Raw genomic sequence first — 22239 nt, forward strand, 5'->3', positions numbered from 1 at the left:
ACGTCGTTCTTATTTTACATCGTCAACGGAATCATTACATCCCCTATTAATTTTTCAGACATGACAAATGAACGGCCAAAATGTGAAACAAGTTAACTTTTTGTCGTTGTGAGAGAAATACAAAGATGTCCATAGTAAGTAGACACTCTACAATGTGTGTATGAATGTGTGATAATTTTTACTCCAAACATTCGAGCTAGGGTTCTGAATCCACACAATAGTAATATGCGTTACAAGAGCGGTATGTTGAAGTTTTCATGTTCGAGGAAAAGTTTGAAAAAGCGAAACGTAGTTGAACTTTTTTAATTTCCGAGAATTGAAAGAAAACATACGCTCGTGTATCGTACATTATTTTGTGCGAAGATCGTTTATTACATACCTGAAAGAGGAATTTTTAATTACTTGCAATGAAATCTCCATCTTGGTTTCTGTTCAATGATGGCAATTTTGGAAAACAAAAATATCTATCTTCAACATTGTTGCTTTAAAATGTTTTCTGTGTTTACTATACTACAGCAGGCCGTGGTATACGTCTGTCTTTTTTTCCCCCAGTCTATAAATGCGACCTTAAAACAAACGGCTTCCTTAATATTACATGCATCACGAAATGCAGTAACTTTAGTGGAGTTGTAGAGTTTACTTAATTTTTGCAAATATTTAAAAACAATAATTAACAGTGCAATTTAGGTGAAATTGCAGTGGTAAGTTTCCAATTTTTAATTATTACTATATTGAACGTCTCTAAAAATAATATGTTAAAACCCTAAAGCAGTAAAATCAATATGTCACTTAAGCGGTAAGAAGAGGGAAATTGTTATGTGTGTTCGGTTGGGAATACTGAATGTGGAATTTTAGACTTACCGCGGGTTGGTTTTGTGCGGAAACCAAGCAAATGCGCACGATCTCGCACAAAATTCTGTGATTTTAAAATCTTATTTAAATAATGAGTTATGCATAAATTGGTTTTATTTAAAAAACGATTCCAGTGCACACATTTCCATGACAATACTAAAATATTATATTTATCAATTTCTAAGACACATCATACGCCATCATGTATCAATTAGGTATATCACATCGAACAACAACATACTATATTATATATGAAACATACTGCTTTATTTTACACACGCACACCTCACTTTCCACTCCTTTGCACTTCACTCTTAACACACTACTCTTTCGCACTCCACTCTTTGGCACCCCCTCTTTCACATATGTCTCTTTCATATTCCTGTCTTTCCTTTCCTACGCACTCTACACTTTCGTACTCCTTTACACTCCAGTTTTAACCTTCTTTGCACGCCACTCTTTCACATCCCACTTCATCGCACATATCCTTTTTGCATTCCTCTCTTTCCCTTCCTTAGCACACCACTCTTTTGCATTCGTCTCCTTAATATTCCTCTTTTTTGCACTCCTTTACACCTCACAATTTTGCACATATCTCTTTTCCACTCCTCACTTCCCCCTCCTTTGCATTTTTCTCCTTCACACTTCACTCCTTCACATCCCCTCTTACGCACATGTCTCTTTCACACAGGTCTCTTTCGCACTCCACTCTTTTGCACATGTCTTTTTCGCAACCCCCTCTTTTGCAAATGTCTTTCTCGCACGTCTCTCTTTTGCACATGTCTCTTTCGCACTCCACTCTTTTGCTCATGTCTCTTTCACACTCCACTCTTTTACTCATGTCTCTTTCGTACTCCATCTTTTGCTCATGTCACTTCCGTACTCCACTCTTTTGTTCATGTCTCTTTCGCACCTAACTCTTTCGCACTCCACTCTTTTGCTCATGTCTCTTTCGCACTCCACTCTTTTTCACATGTCTCTTTCACACCTCACTCTTTTGCACATATCTCTTTCGCACTCCACTCTTTTGCTCATATCTCTTTCGCACTCCACTCTTTTCTCATATCTCTTTCGCACTCCACTCTTTTCTCATATCTCTTTCGCACTCCACTCTTTTCCTCACGTCTCTCTACCACTTCACACTTTTGCTCATGTCTCTTTCGCACTCCACTCTTTTTCACATGTCTCTTTCACACCTCACTCTTTTGCTCATATCTCTTTCGCACTCCACTCTTTTCTCATATGTCTTTCGCACTCCACTCTTTTGCTCACGTCTCTTTACCACTTCACACTTTTGCTCATGTCTCTTTCGCACTCCACTCTTTTTCACATGTCTCTTTCACACCTCACTCTTTTGCTCATATCTCTTTCGCACTCCACTCTTTTGCTCATATCTCTTTCGCACTCCACTCTTTTCTCATATGTCTTTCGCTCTCCACTCTTTTGCTCACGTCTCTTTACCACTTCACACTTTTGCTCATGTCACTTTCGCACTTCACTCTTTTGCTCATGTCTCTTTCGGACCCCACTCTTTTGCACATGTCTCTTTCGCACCCCGTTCTTTTGTTCATGTCTCTTTCGCACTCCATTCTTTTGCACATGTCTCTTTACCACTTCACACTTTTGCTCATGTCACTTTCGCACTTCACTCTTTTGCTCATGTCTCTTTCGCATCCCACTCTTTTGCACATGTCTCTTTCGCACCCCGTTCTTTTGTTCATGTCTCTTTCGCACTCCATTCTTTTGCACATGTCTCTTTCGCACCCCTCTCTTTTGCAAATGTCTTTTTCGCATATCTCTCTTTTGCACATGTTTCTTTCGCACTCCACTCCTTTGTACATGTCTCTTTCGAACTACACTTTTTTGTGCACGTCTCTTTCGCACTCCATTCTTTTACATTTGTCTCCTTTGCACAGGTCTCTTTCTCCTTTCTCGACTCCACTCCGCATTCCACTCCTTCGCACCCCACTTCTTCTCACTTTTCTCCTTGTACTCCTTCTTAGTCCAATCCACTCTTTTGTCCTCTTCATGTTCTTCTTGTTCTCCTCCGTCTCTAAGTCTCTTATCTTCCATTTGCTCTCTCCCTTCTTTTCTTATTCTTTCTCTCTCTTCCGTTTATACTTCACTTCTGGTCCTTCCTCTTCTTTCTTTTATACTCCTCTTTTCATTTGGTCTACTTTATCTACTTTTCTTTCAGTTCTTTCTATTCCTTTATATTTTTCTCCTCCCCATTATCTTACTACCTACCGTACATTATTGTTGCAATTCACTTAGCACAAGACGTTCTAGTGCTGATAGATTTACAAAAGTAGTCTTCAAGCGTGCAACATATAACGCTTTCTTTTTAAACTGTTGTACGCTCATTATCATTTGTTTATATAAATTAATACTGGAAATATGAAACGTGGGATTCTGACGCGAGTCTTAATCTGTGTTAATTCTCAAGACTTTCATATCAATATCTATTTTTGTTTACTTTAATTTTATTCAATATTTATATATGCAATAATGTTTTGACATGACTTGTTCTTCTATTGGACTTTCAGTTAAATCAACATCTGACAATCAATAAATACGATGTAATTCAATAATTGAATTACTATGTAAATATCTTAGATTTCTTTAAGCACCGAACGTGCCAAGTAGCGTATTCGTGAAATTAACATAATATTATTTGCATTTCTCGAGAGCGTATAGCTTGTAGGTGTCAAGTGGGATTGCTGTTTTGCTTCATCGATCTTCGGCGTCTCTTATCGCTAAAATATATCCATGATACTCATGATTAATTTTATAGAAACTGGAGTTCATTTCTACCTGTTTAAAATGCTTCAGTGTGAAAGTTAAAGAATTCCGTGTGCTTATTTTAAGAGAATTCTCAAACCTAGGCTTGAGTGTTTCTAAATAATAAATTAATTTTATATTAATGCGAGAAATGTGTCGACTAATATTGTTGTTTCAAAAGGAATTTCGCCATTTCCTTTTCATTTTTCTTCATTTTTTTTCCTTCATGTCTATAGATACATGCTTAGACGGTAGATAATGACAATATAAAGACTTCAGGTCACACGCTCAGCACAGTACTTGAAACACCGAAGAAATATGACATTAACATTCTACTGGAAAAACGACGTCGTTGTACATATTCGTCTAATTTATTTCCTTATTCTTCGCCCAATAATACTTACTTACAAATGGCTTTTAAGGAACCCGGAGGTTCATTGCCTCCCTCACATAAGCCTGCCATCGGTCCCTATCCTGTGCAAGATTAATCCAGTCTCTACAATCATATTCCACCTCCCTCAAATATCTCGGCCTCCTCAAAGATCTTTTTCCCCTCCGGCCTCCCAACTAACATACTATATGCATTATCTGGATTCGCCCATACGTGCTACATGCCCTGCCCATCTCAAACGTCTGGATTTAATTTCCTAATTAAGTCAGCAGAAGAATACAATTATTGCAGTTTTGCGTTGTGTAACTTTCTCCATTCTCCTGTAACTTCATCCCGCTTAGCCCCAAATATTTTCCTAAGCACCTTATTCTCAAACACCCTTAACCTCTGTTCCTGTCTCAAAGTGAGAGTCCAAGTTTCACAACCATATAGAGGAACCGGTAATATAACTGTTTTATAAATTCTAACTTACAGCTTCTTTGACAGCAGACTGGATAACAACAGCTTCTCAACCGAATAATAATAGGCATTTCTCATATTTATTTTGCGTTTAATTTTCTTCCGAGTGCCATTTATATTTGTTACTGTTGCTCCAAAATATTTGAATTTTTCCACCTCTTCGAAGGGTAAATTTCTAATTTTTATATTTCCGTTTCGTACAATATTCTGGTCACGAGACATAATCATACACTTTGTCTTTTAGGGATATACTTCCATACCTATCTCTTTACTTGCTTCAAGTAAAATTTCCGTGTTTTCCCTAATAGTTTTTTGTGGATTTTCTCCTAACACTAACTGTAAATAATAAATTTTGTGATCATTATTTCGAATTCCTGTCGCGGAGTGCAAAAAGGTACGTTTTTAATCCAAATTTGTAAAAAATATTAAACTAATTTAAAAACTAAATAATTAATATAAATAATAAAGTTATATAATCTAGAAAACATTGAGCTGTAGCTATAGACATGTTTTTCCCGATCTCTGAAAGAAATTAGAGACGTATTTTTTTTTATGTAAATCTGACTTCTCAGATCCTAAGTTTTCTACCTCAAAATGCTCTATAGAGCATCCTCTATTTCCTGTTACTACTTGTACGCTTTTACTGAATCACCCTGTATGAATGTGACATGACATGTATTGCATACTACACCATACGTGCGAAGAGCAGTTGGGTTATATGGCAGCTTTCGAGATGTGAACTGTGTAGAGAAGAAAGGAGACTTTTCCTAATTTTAGGGGCTACTTTTTAATTTTATGTAGCCTTTTAAGGTTCCCTTTGCGAAGATAGTTCTGATAAAATGAAAAAGATAAATTAATATTGAGAGGAGTACGAAAGACATGAGAAAGAAGAGGAAGATAGGAGAGTAAGAAGAAGAAGTAATTAGAAAAAGGCAGAGAATGACAAAGAAGGGCGTGTAATAGGATGAAGAAAAAGAACAGGAAATAAAATCAAGATAAAATGGGTAAAAGTAGATATATGCAAAGAGAAGGAGAAGTAGGACGAAGGAGAGGGAGACTAGGAAGATAATTTGCTGCTGAACTTGTTTTACTCGCTCACTGAAGCGAATTTTATAACTAAGGTAATCTATGCATCCATTAATGCAAAAACCTTTCAAAGCTTACATTATTTTAAAAAGTTATAATACGATTTCACTCAGCGCCGCAGTTTCTCTATTAACATGCAACCAATAGCTTCAGAAGTGTATCCTCAACGAGGTTGGAACGGAAGGCTAAAGTGCACCCTTCACATCGTCGTGTTTAATTGGTATGAGCAGAAGCTGTATAATGCTTAATTTCAAGTAGTGTTGACCTCCATGAATCCTCTTGCAGAAGGTCAGCAACTGTTTGTCAGCGTCTTGTATAGGAAATGAATAAAGATCCCCTCTAGTATAGAATGTTCCCAGTAAATTGTACAGCTCGTCTGAAGGTCGGATGTTCAAATCCCTGTAACCTTTCACCCTGAGGCATTTCCGTCACTCAACAGATTGGCTCTCAACCGATCCAGAAGGAACTGGTGAAGGGTACTGACCACAATACTTAATCAAGTAGCTGTGCGAGTAGTATCTGAAAAGTCTTGAGAAAACACTACGTCGGAGAAAGGAAGTCCATTTTTATTACCCTTGTTCAACAAATCTAAAATTACTGATCAAACAAGGATTTGGGTAGTGATCTTTGGTTTTAGTTCTGTGTTGTCATCTTAGTCACTCAAGAATATTAATTGGAAATCAATTAAATTATAATATAAATTTCTTTTGCAAGAAATCATTCAGTAAATAAAACTGTAACTAACTAAAGAAATAAACAACTAAATAAACAAATAAAGAAAAAATTGATGAATAAGTAGATAGATGGCTGGACGGACGGACGGACGGACAGACAGACAGACAGACAGACAGACAGACAGACAGATAAATAAATGAATAAATAAATTAATTAATTAAAAATCTACAAGTGTATAGGAGTACTATGCTACACATCTTTACGTAGAATTACGTACTTGTGGGTTCAATCACCTCGACAGGTGCACAGTTCCATTATATCTTAATGTATAACTACGTGTGAGTGATGTAAAAACGAAACAAGGAGAACAAGGGGAATATAAGGACAACAAAAGGTATACAATGGTAACACTGAGAATGCAAGAGCAAGTGGAATACTGGAGAACAAAGGAAAACAATGAGAAAGTGGGTAAAACAAAGATAACGAGGACAAGGCAAAAGAAGAAGGAAAATATGAAGAGAACAGGTAAACAAGGAGAATAACGTGAAGATAAGGAGAACAAGGAGAAAACAAAGGAGGACAAGGGCAAACAAAGAAAACAGTGGCAATACAAAGAGAACAAGAGAAATACAATGAGAAAAAGATGAGTACAATAACAACAAGATTATACAATGAGAACAAGATGAATACAATGAGAACGAGAGGAACACAATGAGAAAATGAGAATACAAGGAGAAGGACGGGAATGCAAAAAGAATGAGGTAAATACAAAAAGAGCTAGAGGAATGCAAGAAGAACAAGGGGAATACAATGAAAACAAGATGAATACAAGGAGAACAATGAGAATACAAGGAAAACAAGGCGAATACAAGAAGAGCAAGATAAATACAAGAAGAACAAGACGAATATAAGAAGAAGAAGGGAAGTACAATGAAATCTAAGGGGATATAAAGAGACGAAAACGCGGGGGGGGGCTTTCGTTTTCATATGACGGTCAATTTCCAAGTTATTCCCCTTTAGCGAGCGTAGTAAGAAAAAAGGCACAGTTCTACTCAAAGTAAATAAATAAACGAATGAATTAAATAAATGAAAGAAATGATATAAACGAAATGAATGAAATAAATAAAATAATTAATTAATTTTAATAATTAATGAATTAATTTTTAATAAATAATTAAATCATTAATTAATTAAAATAAATAAATAAAATAAATAAATAGAATAATAGATAAATAGATAAATAAATAAATAAATAGATAAATAAATAAATAAACAAGTCTTCGTTCATCGACTCATACAGCAGTCAATAAATAAATAAATAAATAAATAAATAAATAAATAAATAAATAAATAAATAAATAAATAAATAAATAAATAAAACAGTTTGAATTATTTGATTAATAACATTGTAAAAGAGAAACATGAAATCCGCTTAGCATCATATACAAATTCATTGTTGAGACTTTTTTTAGGAAAAAACTGTCTGGATGTGATGTTCACCACATCACATCATCATACAAACGAAGTCCAAGAAGTATAGCTGTTCTATATATCTGATTTCAAGATATCTGAATGGAGCCTATAGAGACGCATCCTTTCAAAATACGTGATAAGAATAATAAAATTTGTATTATTTAATAGAATTAATGATATTGTCACAAGATATTTAGATACAATTATGTTAAAGAATGATTAGAAACATAGATTATATTTTTTATAGAAATTTGTGCTTAAAAATAACAAATCACCGAAGTCAAAAAAGAGAGTTCTTACTACATTACCTATTTTCACAGGAATTTACGAAATTAAAAATTATATTTTTGGAGTATGATAGGCTTACATTATTAAATACATTCCAATGAAAGAAGAATAAAAAGAGCATGGTCATGTCCTTGCTGTCCCGCAGGTAACATTTACCGCACGGCTATCGAGCTATACTCCCGAGAATCTGTTTGGATTTTTTCGGCTATTACTGTACAACTGTTTAATCTATATACCCACTTTGAGAAGATGGATGGGCGTTTTTATAATCCGTGTTTAGAGATTACTACCTCCGTTTTGAGGTTAGGTGAAGTACAGAACTTTAATATTTGTAAAAATATTTCTAAATTCATAATATCGAGAAATATTGAAGTCATAAATTACCGTCATTCAGTTCTAGAATATTATGCTATTATCCCTTTAAACTATCGCTTACGAAGAACTTAATGCAATACCGCACATTCTCAAATGGAAAGATCGTGGTAATATAGTCGTAATTAAGCTATTTAAGACAATATAGAACAAACTCATGGCAAGATATTATCTTCTTGCTGGAAATCGAACTGCTATCACTTGAAGAACGTAGAACTATTTTGTCGAATATTGCAATTACATTTCCAATTATCTCGTTTTATTTCATAAGTTTTATAGTTTGTTTGTACTTAGAGAAACAATCACATTAAATTGGATATTTCAGTTTTGTATCATTCTATGAATGCAATTAAGTTTCAATATTCTTCTTCCAGTTGCTGCCACGAAGAAAATTACTTTCTTTCTCTTATGTATGAAATATTAAGCGGTTGAAAAATTGTAAAACTCTTTAGATGCAAAGAAAATTGCATTGTATTTTATTACTGTTTTAGTGCTGTTTCTTAAGAATTTAAAATTAGTTGCGACTATTTCGTTTGTATGACGTCATTCCATTTTCGACCAATGAAGTGTATGAAATTTTGAATTCCAACCAATCACAGTCACACTTTGCGATAATTTTGCAGCTAGATTTATCGCTATCAATTTATCGCATGGTCGTTCTTTTGTTTAGTCGTCGCCAATTATTCCCCCGTAAATTGATGATCATGGATACATTAAGATGCAACTACTCGGCCAAACTTTTCTTTCAACTTTAAAGCAATGAATGCAAGATTGGTATTTAATATTAATTAATATATTTACGCAGTGAAGACGACGTTCAAAATCTTCATGCAGCTTAATTGAACGTACCTTTTAAACTTGATTCTTTCAATATTCTTCCCAGATTGCACGCATACGCGATTGGAATATTGAACTGTGCAGATGCAGCTTTAGTTCCATTACACATTACAGCGAGAACGCGTTTGTCGAGCTATAAAAAATGCTTTCCTGTAGCACTGAGTAACGGTCGAAATAAGACACACCTAACATTGGTCCTGCTCTCACAGGTAACTTAACCTATAATTATAGCCTACAAAATTTGTATTTTGTGAATGAAATTAAACAATTAATAGAAAGTCAGATGTTCAAATTTATGTAACATCATTGCATATCAAACCCAAAGATCTTGTATAGTAATATATACAAGGTCTTTGATCAAACAGCTTTCCGTATGGCGTAATAAAATTTGTGTTTTAATTATCTATACATAGATGGCTTCACTGTTTAGCAACATGTCTCGCTGTGAATACATAAGCATTGCTATGTAGCTGTCCCCACACATATTACACAGTTCTTACTTCTCGGTGTAGTGTGTAATGTAACGATGAAATACTAAATGAAGTGCGAAATTCTACTTCCACATCTACATCTTCATCTTCTAATTCCATGTCCATTGTAGGCTATCTGAAAAAATTACATTCCTTCATTCAGATTTGATGACTGCGTTTTCAACAATTCTTCATTTAATTAATGTATTAATCAGGTTACTGTAATTATATTATAAAATGTTTAATTAAACTATGATTTCAGCAGATAATGAAAATGTATTTATGTTATAATAATAAGAGAAAAGTGCAGTACATGTAATTAACATTGTTAAACCTGTATTTCGCTTTTCGCAATTGGTATTACTGAATAATAACATCGAATTTCTTTATTGCAATAATCGATATTTAACTATTTCAACTTCACGATGTCTGAATAAGTTAAGTATTCGTAAATATACAATTATTAACATTTTATGATCAAATTTTAGGGATATATTCTTTACATTTTTATTTTATTCACGAAATAGTCCTAACAAACGTCACTCGAGGTCTGAGATTTCCCAGATAAATATCAGACCTCTCGTGACATTACTACAGATAATACTGTTTTCTGTTTACGTATTAGTTAATTATAAAAGGCATGCACTCAACACTTCTGTCCTACTGATGCTGCTATCCGGATTCCAAACTTAGTCCCTCACAGAAACATAGCAGAAAAACAGGGAAGCATGCCAAAGAGATATGGAAAAGAAGATATTAAACATAACGCTGAAAGACAGGATCTCCAACGAGAACTCCAAGAATTCACAGCTTCGGAGTAAATCGGATTGCATCCCATGTCCATCTCAAACATCTGAATCGGGGATTGCAGAAACAGCACATGTCATGAAAACTAAATTTTTCAGTAGACACTAAAAAACAGTATTACCGCCGGTAGACCACATCATTGGTTATAGTACTGGCTTCTTCAGACAGAAGCCTAATAGATGTGTCGTTTTATACTAAATGTATTGGAATCTAATGAATTGTTAATGAAATAAAATCAATATATATCAGCTTGACATGTGATGTTTCTACAAGAAATCAAAATTGTAGATTAATAATTTCAGTTCAACTAAAGTTTATTTGTCAAATTTAGGATATAATACATGCATAGACCTACTGAATACTTAATACATAAGTTCAGTATATAAATGAACTTACTTTTCCACATTAGGCCATTGAAGAATATTATTGTAAAATTCTTGATATTCATGTGGTATGTAACGCATTAGTTTGCGTATATCGTCAAGCTTCTCTCTTTGGATTGGCACGATTTTGTCTGGATATGTCAATGAAGAAGGTAAGCCTAAATATGGTATTCTCCTTTGTACTTACAAACATTCTCATAGAAGCAGATAAGAAGATAACCTTTTTTTCTTCCATCATTTTAATAATGTCAAAAGAAATGCTTGCACAAATTTTGGCCAATCGAGCGCAATTACGAAGGGCGTAAAAAATAAGTTTCCCTGGAGCCGTTTACAGAAACAGAATAAAATTTCATTTAAAGTTTTACTGGAACAGATATAGTAATTGTTGAGTTATTTTTCAACGCATTCTCCACCAGATCTGAGACATTTGTCATTCCGTGGGATCAATTTTTGTACCCTTGTGTTGTAGATGTCTGCCGTCTGGAATCGGAACCAATGTGTTGGCACATGTCTTTGACATGAGTTGTTTCTGCGCGCTTCCAGGATTTCACAGGTCTCCAAATTGAGACGGTTATACTGACATATGTGGTTTCTGCATGGAATTATAGCCCTATATCAATAGTCCATTCAATAGTCCATGAAACTCGAATAAACTCATTTCGCCACAAATAGTGACATGTGCTGTTTCTGCAATCCCTGATTCATCTGGATTTAATATTCCTAATTATGTCAGGAGAAGAATATTTACTCCCTTCCACATAACCAGCAAAAAATATACGCACATGTGAATGAACCTACAAGCTACAAAGAACACAAGACATTAAATTAGATAAAAGTTTCGTGTATACCAGAATTACTTATGAATTCAACTGTAAATGACTATGAACTATTTATTAAACAATGAGATACAAACTGTGTAGCAAAATTAAACTAATATACTTAGAATGTTAATATAGCCTATTTCAAATAATGTTAGATAATAGGATATGCAGGGTGATTCAAAACCTCTGTGACAAGCATTGAGAGGTGATAGATCTAACAATAAGGAACCCTTTTTTTAAACAACCTATGTCTTCTGACGCGTCGTTTCGAAGTTACCGTTGAAAATGATTTTCGCGGGCGTACGTCAATGTATGCGAATGTTTGCACTCGTGTTTGTTTGTTTGTTTGTTGAGATGTTGTTGTTTCTTTACGTTTAATATTCAATACCTTTTCCTTTCAGTTCAGTGTAATCATCAATTGAGAATGGATGTCTACGCGGTCTTCCACCAATGCGCAGGGGACGAAGAGACCCATCGTCTCGAAGGCGCTGATAAAGTCGAGCAAACATTGTGTGGTGAGGGTGATTTCTGCTCTGAAACTGTTGTTGGTACATGTGGAGAGCTCTTCTTCAGTTTCCGCGAGCCTCCCCATAAAACATTACCATGTCGGCTAACTCGGGAAAAGTGTAGACATCCATTCTCAATTGATGATTAGACTGAACTGAAAGGAAAAGTTATTGAACATTAAACGCAAACAAACAACAACCACCCTTCTCGTCTCTTACAAATATCTCAACAAACAAACAGGTGAGCACACATTCGTATACTCCCGCACAAAAAACATTTTCAACGGTAACTTCGAAACGACGCGTCAAAAGACATAGGTTGTTGAACAAAAAGGGTTCCTTATTGTTAGATCTATTACCCCTCAGAGTTTATCGCAGAGGTTTTGAATCACTCTGTATAATATAGTAAAGTAATATAGAATAATATACGTAACAATGGTAATGATAACAGATTGATTGACAAATCAACAGATTGACAGATTGACACATTGACATATTAAGAGATTAAATGACAGACTGAGGGATTGCTTGATAGAGAAACATAAAGGCTGACTGAGAGATTGACAGATCGACAAAATAGAGTGTGCTGATTGTCTGCTAAATAACACACGTGATCTCCCTTGATGACAAACCAACAAGATGATGGATAGTAAAGAAACTGACTAGAAAAAACAAAAGACAATTTTCTCTTCATGAAGTGGACAGTCCTCGAATGTACAATAGTGAGCTCTAACTATGCCCGAAGTATGAGTGTTTGTGAAAGTGAACTGTTTTTACAAGAGCACGCTAAATAAAGATTCACAGCAAGATGACAGAGCCACTTGACACCTGCTCCAGATTTTCGACAGCTCTAGTACCCAAAGTTACTTCGGAGAAACTCATCAAGTGGAGATCCTTCTTACTGCTCGCATTGACCTCAGTGGTTGTCTGATGGAGATTAAGTTCATGAGATGAAAGCTGTTCCACTATGCAAATCTTAGCTGTAGCTCAGACAGCGGACATCTCATCTCTAGCTTCAGTTTCTTAGGTTCTTGTCAGACTTATTATTTTCTTACAAATATTCTTGGAAACATCATAAAACTAAGTTAGAAAAAGAGTTTGCCATATCAGAAGGATGAAGTGTTTTCATAAAAAAACAGTAAACTATAGATAATATACGTACATTTATATTGAAACAAATACTTAAGAAACATAATTAAAATTAAGACAGAACTCAATGACTTTTATTGTTTCATGAAACGTATTATGGAAAGCTCTGAAAGAGATAAATATTAATCAACATATGATTAATGAAGGTAAGTACACTGTGTCCACACTAAAAGTATACAGAAATAACAGCTTATATCGTAACTTGGATAAGGTTTATTAAATAAATTTCTTCTGCATTGTATAGAGTAACTTGAAAAGCTTTTATTTCCACTAGTACACTTCAACATGAGCACCATTTACAGCTCGACAGGCACCAAAACGATACTCAATCTCTCGCCAGGTGTTACCAACATAACAGGTGTTATACGCTCAACTGCTTGAATGATACGCTGTCTCAAATAAATCAAATTACGAAATTTTCTGCTGTACACAAAATTTTAATAAATCCCCAAGCACAAAAATCCAAAGGAGTTAAATTCGGGGATCTAGGCGGCCGGGAAGTTGGCCCACCCCTACCAATCTAATTTCTTGAGAAGGTTACATAAAAAAACGTTTTAACATTTCGATGAAAGTGTGGTGGAGCACCATCCTGCTGAAATGTAAAACCTGGCGGAAATTGCGTAATAGCAAAGTTCTCCAATATACCAAGGTACATGATTTACGTGGGCTTCTAGCAAATGATTCACGCATCTGATCCACGGTCATTTCGGCCATATGCTTTTCATAATGTTTCCCTGTCTTTGAAATCAAGCTTCCATTATCTCGCAGAGTTCTTTCCCAATCGTAAATGGATTTGCGTGTAGAAGGATCCACATTCCATTTCCCCCGTATGCGCCGCTGAACAAGCGTAACTGAATTCAATTCTACAAACCAGAGCACGCACTGAACTTTTTGCTGTACCGTCCATATCTCTATTGACAAGGAACTAGACTGATAAATGCAAATTTTCATTCATGCAACAATAAGCTTGAAACGAAACATTTCACACATCAATGGCCATGGAAAAAGGTATGAAACGAAATATGGGAGAGTTTTTCTATTGATTGAGCTTTATCTTAAGGAATTATAATATACGATTGTGAAATTATGAGCTATTATATCTGTTTACACTTAGTGTGGACACGGTGTATTTCAAGTAAGTATTTCAAGAATGGATATATCGTGTGGCCCTCACGAACTTCTACAATTTCAACTGCTTTTAAAAAAGTACGAGCCATTTTTTCACATTTATTAGGAAGTATAACTCAGTTTTATAGAAACATCAATACTTGGTTTCTACATGAGCCTCATCGATATCATCAACAATACCTAAACGATACTCAATTTCAGACCAGATTCTCTGCAGCATAATTATCTGTTGAGATAATTGCTATTGTTTCCACAATGCGACCACGTAAGATGTTTAAGTCAGTCATTTTGGTGGAAAACACAATATCCTTGATATAGACCCAAAGAAGAAAATATAACGGAGTGATGTCAGGAGAACGATGAGGCCATGTTATTCTACCATCGCGTCAAATCAAATGTGCGAGAAAGTTTTGTTCAGTTTTGTATGCGAAATTAGGCGGTGCACTATCTTGCTGGAAGATTAGCAAAGATATGAGCTCATGTACTATGCTTTCTATCGTTCACTAAGAAGAAACTATCTCAGTTCATAATAAAATTAATCTGGAAGACCAAGAATTAGTGATATTAGCAAACTCTCGCAAATGCAATACTGCATTGTTTTATTCAAATCTCTGCTGTGGCAATATATCTTTATAAACTGTAAATGTTGTGTCAATTGAAGGAAGCTAATTATAAAAAGAGATACATTTTCCATTACGTGTATAATGGAAATTGACCGAAATGATTATGTCGAACATTCTGGACACCTGAGGCCCACTTTTCTCTGAATTGTGAAGTCAATACTTACAATTGTCTAATATGGATAACAGAGATAATCCCTGCACACAGAGTCCCATTCTTAACCCATTCCGTTTAAATGAACTTGATTGTTTAATTTGTTTGGCAATTAGTGTCTATATTAATGTTAACTATATTAGTTCCTTCATAATATATTTCTAACAAATGGACAAAACTATGAGCGAAACTGTAGGGGAAAAGATTTGATCCATATTCTACAGTGTAATTTAAATTCATTTTTAAGTTTATATTCAATCAGAAATAGTAATATAATAAGGATATAGCTCAAACTATGCAAATGAATAACACTTCTATTCTTTCAGCCACTAGAAAATGAAAAACTTTGCTTCTTTGTCCTACTGTTTCGTATTTTCCATACCAATATGACATTCTTCTATCTTGAAGTAGCAGAAAGGGAAGTTTTATTACAGTCTTAACCTTTGCTATCGAGTTACTCTAGAGCAGTAGTCGGCATTTCCTGCCTCGCGAGTCAATCCCTTATTAAAAAAAAAAAAGAAGAAGAAAAGTGAAGGGTTAAGGCACGATCCCTCTCCCCTTAGCCATCACTTGTTCATTCAAAGTTAAGCAGTTGAGCATGTTCACTGTCCATATTTGCTCATTGAAAACTTGCAAAAGTGAAGGCCTTCTCATCTTATATCTCCCCATCCTACCTTTCCCTTTGCTGTTTTGAGGACTGTACTTTATATGACATAATCTTTGCCGACCACTGCTCTAGAGTTTTGGCTCAAAATGGAAAATGTTGGTCCATTATGAGCATGTCTTGTGGAAATAAATATGCTACGTAGTGTGTATCTAAACCAATTGGACGGAGTTACGCAATAATAAACCAACCGACAATTTGAAAAAAAAAAAAAAAGAAAGAAAGAGATATTTGCACAGATTTGTTGATGGCAGGCTAATTTAACTCGAAAAAAAAATCAAGAATTCGATATCTGAATTTTGCTGCTATTTATAAGGAAAAATTCGTTTATTGCGCAACATTCATGTATTTATTTTGTTTTGAAATATTAATTCAACTGCTGGTCTCTTATTAAAAATCGGTTAGCCTTTTTTTTTTTTGGTATTATTTGTAATATTTTTTTGTAATAGTATGAATGTTATAATACTTCTTGCATAAAATGTTTTATAAAAAAACAGATTTATTTCAATGGCCAATATCTCGAAACAGGTTTTTGTCGCTTGGTCTCTTATTGCGTAAATCCGTAAAATTGAGGTGTCCATATATATGTAAACGAAGTCCCCAAAACAGGGGATTCTAAATTGAAATTTTACCTAGAGCTCTTTAAATATTAAATAATAAATAAGAGGCCTATGTGCCTATATTCCGTATAGCTTCAGTACGGGACTGCCAACTTCACCTTTCTTCTAAAGGAATTAATTTAAGGCTTATTTATCGCTCTATGTCGAGTTCTATGGCAAGAATGACAAACATTGAATAGAAAACGATCATGCAATGAAAGTGATAATACACAATCAACATGTTCCATGAATAAGAACACCGTAGTTTGGAAACTCTCTGTACTCTAGTGCAGTAATGTACTGCTCATAACGCTATACATCTCAGAGATTTATAGCAGTAATCACGATGCAATCTTTGGTGCGTAAAAACGTCCATAACTCGGTTTGTTGACATCCTCACATTCACACAGGAATCCCATTACTTTCGCAATCTTGTATTACATTTAGCTTGCAAACTAGCGAATATATACTTCCATAATTTTATACACAGATATTTAAAGATAGTAATAAAATAAAGTTTTATATTACAGAGATACTTTTCGCATGTATGTTATTTATGAAATAAAGACAGGACAGCACCAGCAAGGAAGATGAAATAGACAGTTTTTTTAATTAATAAAATACGAGCAAGATTGGAAATATTTCTTGCTAACCCTCTTACCTATATAAACACATAACCAAGTCCACTTTGAACTTATATACTGTAGGTATTTCATCTTACGTACACTACATAATACCAAAGTACAACGAAAACAAACTAACATACAATCAGACATAAGTTTTATGTTTCAAACACTGTTTGTGATAAACAGGCTACAGAACAATGTTCAGAAAAATTTGGCCGCTTATTTATGAAGTTGTATTTATTGTGTTCACAGTTGTCTGTAACTAACAACTAACAAGTAAATTTTGCTTGTGTTCCAGTACTAAAATAACATAACATTCTTAGTGCTTCTCAGTTTTATAAACAGAAGACTTAATGTTCCCTATACATTTACTTCAACAGTTTAAGTCAGCGGTCATCAGCACAGAGCACCGTGGGGCTAGCGTCTCTTAACTGCGGAGAACACACTTCACTATGGTGCATTCGTAGCTTCTAGTGGGTATGCTCTCTACCTCTTCCTGCTGCACGAAGAGGCACACAGGACAGCTCCGCTTACTCTTTATCCATTTCAGCGAGTGCTAACGACCACTGGTTTAAGTAATTACATTACGAAATAACAATTTTATATCTTCATTTCTTCACTTTATTTGAAATATCAAAACGAAACGTTGAACAGTACTTAGAGAAAAAATGTGACGATCCAGAAATTAGGAATTTAATAACATGATGAAAATCAAAGAAAGCGTAGAGAAAAAAAGACGAGGACGATGGTGAGAAGAAAATGATTACGATTATGAAGAGGTGAAAAAGACGATAAAAAGGAAGAAGTTAATGACAATTTGGTAATAGTCAAGACGAAAATGATGACAAAGATGAAGATAAAAAAAATAAATACACGACGAGGATGATGGTGATGAAAAATAAAAAATGATAATGTGACGAAAGTGACGAAATGCAAATGAAGGTGACAAAGACAGAGATGGAGATGAAGAAAACATAAATGAAGGTGACAATCACCCAGTTGAAGGTAACAAAGACTCAGACGAAAGTGACAAAGTTTGATGTTAGATACTCTGTAAACGTAAAGTTCGCTAACATTTGTTGCTGGTCTTTCTACAACATCGGATATATTCTTCTTCCGTATCAACTACGTATGTTATTTTATCTTCGTGGTTCCTCCCTTTACGACCCCATTTTTGCATTATTTGGCATTTCCAAATTTATCAAAAATAATTTCCAACATTAATCTTCCTCAATCATTACTACGCATTTTTTTCAGATTACAAAACCTCACATGTAACGAACGTTACGTCTTCTTTCTTCACGCATGAAGCTGTATATCCACTTCCGTTCGTTACACCATCAATTTGTACCAGCACACCGAACTGATATTTTGTAAATGCAGTCTTCATGCTGCACCTGTTATATAATTTTACAATTAGATGGATTTGTTTTAAGACTATATTCCTTAGACGCTGCTATATGCTACCTTTCTCTACATAGTTCTATGTTATATAGATTAGAATGATTAATCATATTTTAACAAATTTCATTTTTATATACAGATTTTATTGCTAATGTTCAACATTTTAACCCATTCTACTTCATGTAGCATTGTATTCCATTACATACTCAGATCTACTTCTCATTTAAGACCTATGTTTTCACCTTTGTTTATAATATAATTTGTCTGTAGGTTTATTAATGATCTGAGGATGGTTCATTGGAACCGAAAACGTTCATCCATTACGTAAAAAACAGCATAGTTGTGTTTATCACACCTGTGCTTTGATAAGTCTGACAGTCTTAATAATAAAAAAACCTTGATAATTCAGAATACTGGCCAATTAAAGAAAGTATTACTTCTGAGTACCTAGTTCATTCTCTAATGTAATTTTCTTTTACTCTTAAAATTAAAGAGAAATGGTATTTTTAACAACTTCAAATTAGTATAACTCTGAAAATATTGAGAATAGGAGCCATGTTTATATCACTTTCTTTTTGCTCAAAATGTCTTCGGAAATATGCTTGTTAGGCAGCGGCAACTCTTCGTGAATCACTCTGTATACATTGTACGGCCCACCTACTGAGAAAGATGAGGATGATAAAGTTATTACACTGATAAGTATACACCAAAATAAGGGTGCAAAGTATATGCACAATACCAGCCGCCACTGTAACTAGTACAACAGCTCTGTTTACATTCACGCGCTCGGTCCTACCTTACGGTGAATCAATGCAAGGGACATGAAGCAGTCAGGGGACTAGTAACTATCCCCTCCGTAGTCGTTCGCGCCTTGGGAGCACGAATTTGACAGGTATGATCTAATTCAATATATTACTGCAAAATTTATTGCTGTTCCTACTGAAAAAGAAGAAAAGGATGACTGTATAAGTGGTGATAATTCTCCTTTATCATTTTTGATAACAAAAACACAACGTTTTCCAGTAATATACTGAATTAGAAAGAATTGTGACTTTTATTGTTTTTCCCGTGTATCCTTCATTTATTTCAATTAAAATCTTAACAGAAAAAAAAAACAAGAGATATTGTAGATCAGATGAAGGCGACGAAAACCAGATAAATTTAATGAAGATTATGAAGATCAAGATGAAGATACGGAAGACTCAAATGAAGATGACCCAGATAAAGTAGACGAAGACTTAGATAAACTTCAATAAGAACCATATAAGGGTGGCTAGATGATGACAAAGAGACAAATACACAGAGAAATTGAATAAGAAAAATAGTATGAAAACAGTTTATGTAACAGGAATTAAGATTATTTAATCGGGGGGATAAAATGTTTGTCTACAATCTATTAAACTCTGGGATAGTAGCATTGCATTATTCTGCTATAGATTTCTCTTTTAGATAAATAGACTACTTAACTGAAGCACATATGACTGGAAAGTGAAATAGGCCCTTGTTACATCAAGAAATGCAGATGGCTCACGAGATATTTATACAATAAGCATAACCACATTCATAGTTTCACAATGTCCTTCGACATTCCACTGTCAATTTTGATTAAGGTTCTCGAAAGTGAATGGATACAATCCAAGACTTCCCACTTACGAGTGCAAATTTAAGTATTTACAGCGCTTGTTTTTGATTTAAGGCAATTTTATAGGGATTCATTTAATTTTACGTACTATGAGAAATGTTATATGTTGTAATGTGGATATAATTTTATTATGGAAAATATCTTAGCGTAAGTAGACAGACTTTAATGTTGCAGTAATTTAATGACAAATAAAAAGCCCAGTTTCCCTCTGTTTGAAGCCGGGACCACTTGGGTTTTAGCTTTAATGGTTTATAAAGATGGATAACTTAGAAGTTTACAGCGAAGAACACAAGACATAAAATTAAAAAACAGCATGGAATACAAGAGCTATAAATTTTATCGAGTTATTGATACACATCTCAAACCCTGCCTTAAAGGTGGTTTCATATCTGCATTTACCAACTCCGTGACCAGCTACCAGACATTGGAATCTAAAGAATTTCGTGAGAGTCCACCCAAATAACACATTTAATAAATTATTTATAGACTACACTCCACTTGTTCACGTTGCTTGCTTTCTGTTCCTTATTTGTTTATGCAAAATCTTTTTCTACATTTACAAGTTGGGATGTGATAGATTTACCTGAAGTATGGCACAATTTGTTTAGATGGATAACAACATCAATGTTTGATAGGAGAACAGAGAGCAGCAGGGGAGAATTGGCTTGTGGAACACACTGATTTTAAGGGCTGACGTATATAGTATATAAGCCTAAATGGAAATGGCGTGTGTCTCTTGTAATTCGTTTACGAAACGCTGAAAGATTTAAATTTAAAACATTACGTATTTTTAGAAGTGTGAGCTAAAGCATACATAAGTTTTAGTGAACATTTCTTTAACTAGTTTAAAATCATTCCTAAAAAAAGAGCAACTAGATGTTAGTTAGGCCGTGTCTCAAAGCTACATTTTCAACTGAAGTGAACCACATAGTTGTCTAAAAAGCCGGATGTGACGTCAGGAATAATGATCCAAAGCTACACAGTGCATAGAAATCAAGTCCGTAGTAGCTAGTAAACGAAAATGCTTGCTTGATTGTTGACTTGTTCACTAAACAAACATGGATATCCCATCAACATTTGGGGTTGTGAAATCTGAAGATGCTTTGGAAGTGAAATAATGTAAATATAAAGTAGAATAACACGTCAACTTTGAACACTGACATTGATAGTACCTTCTTTACAATATCTTAAACATTATTGTAATATATTAGGCCCTTATCTGCTCCACATAACTCGTAATGCAACTGCATTAGGACACTGCCTTCTTAAGGGATTAGGTACAGCGTACAGTAGTAAAATTTTGGAAATATTCAACATTTTTTCCCTCCATTACTCTACCTTGTACAATAATGAAAATTGGTATGTGTAAAACACTGTCCTTCTACTATATGAAGAAAAATAGTTTTACGATTTAAAAACATTATTTATATATATATTTTTTTCAAAATTCAAAATAGTGGCAATTCACTGTGCAGTGATGAAGAGTTTCCCCTCATAACTCAAAAACTATCCAATACTCAGTGATGAAATTTTTGTGTGTGTTTTATGCCTGTCATATTATCTAAAATATGATGCAAAATCACTCCTCTACCTTTGATAGATTGCTTGATAAAAAATACATTCAATTTAAAAGTGGTCAAATAGGTTATCAGTATTTTCTTCTAACACGAAATAAAAAAAATATTATTTATTAAGGAATGTAGTTGAAAGAGCATGATATTATAAACATGAGTTTCACCAACAAAATAAAAGAGAGAGAACATGAAAAAGTTATGTGTTATGAGGGAAACGCCATTTTCCACACATGCCTTATGAAATAATTTTTGAAGTTCTCCATCACACTGAATACAAAGTTCTCTATCATTGTCATACTAGTAATACTCACTACAAGCGGCACAATAGGTTTTTTTGGATTGTCCAGATTGTTTGATGAACTAGATTCCTACCTCTACACGCCGACCATTAGACGGCTTCCTTGTGTGGAAAAGCCTAGCTTCTTTTTGCTGCTTAGTCTCCTTTAGTTGTTTCCTACACTTTTCAGACGTTATTAGT

This window comes from Periplaneta americana, chromosome 4 (assembly GCF_040183065.1).
Source record: "Periplaneta americana isolate PAMFEO1 chromosome 4, P.americana_PAMFEO1_priV1, whole genome shotgun sequence".
Taxonomy (NCBI): domain Eukaryota; kingdom Metazoa; phylum Arthropoda; class Insecta; order Blattodea; family Blattidae; genus Periplaneta; species Periplaneta americana.